The sequence below is a fragment of the Pinus tabuliformis genome, chromosome 8 (genome assembly GCF_031772625.1).
Source record: "Pinus tabuliformis cultivar Carrire ecotype Pingquan chromosome 8, CPIR1, whole genome shotgun sequence".
In the NCBI taxonomy this organism is placed as follows: domain Eukaryota; kingdom Viridiplantae; phylum Streptophyta; class Pinopsida; order Pinales; family Pinaceae; genus Pinus; species Pinus tabuliformis.
The window spans coordinates 1,417,381,146-1,417,384,267 of NC_142294.1; positions in this window are offsets into that span (position 1 = coordinate 1,417,381,146).

Below are 3,122 nucleotides of genomic sequence, written 5' to 3' on the forward strand. Positions count from 1 at the left end.
AAGAACCAATGTATCATTAGGGCGGTGAAGGCAATGATCCATGATCAGAGTTTGCTGATGTTTTTGAGCAACGAGGCATGCAACAAAACTGTGTATTTACACAATAGAGTCCACATGGGATTCTAGAGGATAAGAAATTGGAGGAAGCTTTAATAACCAAGAAGCCTAAGATAGGACATCTCTGGATATTTGGTTTTCCAATCTATATCCACATACCTCTGGAAAAGAGGACAAAGGTGCAGGACCGTTAGATGAGAGGGGCATCATGGTGGGATACTACACAGATTCGAAGGCTTATAGAGTCTTCCTGATAGATCGACAGAACATAATGTTGAGAAAAGGTGTCATGTTCGAGGAAATCCTAGGACCTACCAATAGTTGTGGAGGGGCCTCAAGAAGAGGAACCAAAGGAGGAGTTAAGAGCAAAGACTTCCAATAGCAGAGATAACCAGCATGTTGAGCCTCCCAGGACTACTTTCAAGGAAATAAAACCTTTGTGGTATTCTTTGATGTACATGGCTATAGTGACCAGCACCATAGACTTGAAGCCTTCCATCTTTGCAGAAGTAGCCAACTAGCAAGTGTGGAGAGATGCCATGGTGGAGGAGCACAACTCCATCATGAAGAATGATGTCTAGGAGATTGTGCCAAGACCAAAGGAGAAGACAATTGTGACTTCCAAGTGGCTTTACAAGGTAAAGCATGCAACAGATGGCAATGTGGAGAAATATAAGGCCAGATTTGTGGCTCTTGGGTTCTCTCACAAAAAGGGAGTAGACTACGAGGAAATGTTAGCTCCTGAATCTAGATACTACTCTATTCAAGTAGTTCTTTAAATAGCTTTTGAGATGTGATGGAGCATCCATGAGATGGATGTTAATATCGCCTTTCTTGATCGCATCACTGAGAAAGAATTCTACATCAACTAACCACAGGGGTTTGAGGTCCATAACAGAGAGATGCATGTATGCAGCCTTAAAAAAGCCCTATATGGACTCAAACATGCACAAAAGCCCTAGTATGCTAGGATTGATAGCTATTTGCAGGGCATAGGATTCTCCAAGAGTGAGGCAGATCCCAACCTATAGTTCTCCTTGGTTGGATATGAGACCCCCATTTTGGTGTTGTATGTTGATGATATCATTCTGAAGAGCGTAGAGAGACTAATGTAGCTTAGAAATCAAATATAGTGTCAAAACTTGAGATGAAGGATATTGGGTCAACACATTACCTTCTGAGACTTGAGGTTTAGCAGCAACCACGCAAGATCCTCCTCAGACAAGGGAATTATAGTCTAGATATGCTAAAGTGATTTAGGATGGAACATAGCTAAACATTGGCCATTCTAATACTAACAAATCTAAAGAATATTGAGGCCTAAAGATCTCGATATGCTACGACAATCACAATTCTAATCCCTCAACTACTATTCTCGCCTAAATCATGCACAAAACCACCTCTCCAACTTCTATTGATTCAGTTTGGTTCTCTAATTTACGTGTCAGGGTAGAGAAAACCTCAAATTAGGTTTTGCTCTCCTTCATGGCTCAAACTTTTGAAGCAGATCTGAGTTGTGTACTGCTTGTCTTGCCTTAAACTGCATACTTGCCTGCCAAGTCTTGCTTATTGCCTTCCAACACAGTTACATGGCTCTCAATATATACGCATCAAATGGGCATGTGAAAGGATGTGTCTCTTCAGTTGGCCGAACCTTCACATCTCACTAGACAACACTAAAAATATTCACACCGACTTCCTTTCTCATTAAATCGACCCATACATGGTAAAATCTCTAATGTGGCGCTTTGTAGACTTCGTTGGCATGACTTGCGCAACTCAGTCCATCGTACGAAAAACCTATAATTTGGGTGATCACTCAACACTTGAGCCAACTCATCCCCATTCAACTCATTTCACTTAGGCACACTCATCTCAATTGTCTCACTCGACCATGGGCAGGGTCATCTCGACTCACTTGATTAAGAAACCCAAAAATGTCGCACAATCATTACAAATCATGCAATGGGTATCTAGTCTTATGGCTCGACTAGCCAAACATGTGGCGCTTGTGGGCACTCAACCCTAGGGTCCTAACATCCTACCCCACTTCAAAGATGTTGTCATCCTCAACAACGAACATCCCTGGCAATCCATCCATCAGCAAGTTGTTGCATCCTCAAGAAAGTTGTCCAACAAACTAACATCTCATGCCATTGAACAACCTCCAGTCACACTGCATGAATCATGTGATGAATGATCATTTCCTAACATTGTATCAATCATGTGAATGTGTGAATGCTCTCGTAAGAATGTCATGTGTTGGATCCCCTTGTGTCATTAGTTAATCAAGTAGCTAATCTGATCGTAGTGCCAACTCCACAAGAACTCATGCCATCCAAACAAGTGCAAACACGTCACATTCCAATGTCATCCCAAACATCTCTACACATAAAATCCATCATCTCAAATCTTCTCATCAAGAAGTACCTCTACTAGGCACTCCACATATCTCTATACTTGCCACCCTGAGCAATTGATGATGAGCCCATCTCTAAGAGCTCACAGAGAAGATGAAGTCGAGTAGTCATGAGGACTACCTCTCCACACTCCATATCCAACTCCACCTCCTGAAGATGTACCCTGCTCTCTTGAATATGCTCTATCCGATGCTAGAAACAGCTTCTAGCTCCTGGAATGACCCCTCCATATTTGTTTGCAATGTATCTCAAAAATGGGGGATAGGAACCTATCCTATCCCTGTTGTCCTTAATTAATCTCTCCAACTATGGATGATAAAGTCATACAACTGACTCTGTTATCGCCCTAGACTCCTCAATTTCCTTGTTGGCTCATCTATACCAAGCCTCATCATTCTGAACCTCATCCCATAGTGCAAATGAAATCCTCCAAGCTCCATCATCATCAAGGTAATTCTCAATCAAATCTCCCTCCCCATCATAAATGTCAACAAACTCATCAAATTCAAGTGATAATTCCTTAGCATCTAAGGACTCTTAGCAAGGATCAGACCCCTCTCTTCCAAGCCAGTCATCATCTTGGTTTGTTGTAAAGCCCTGTAGGGACTCAAACAGGTGTGCAGAGCAGGTATGCCAGGATTGACA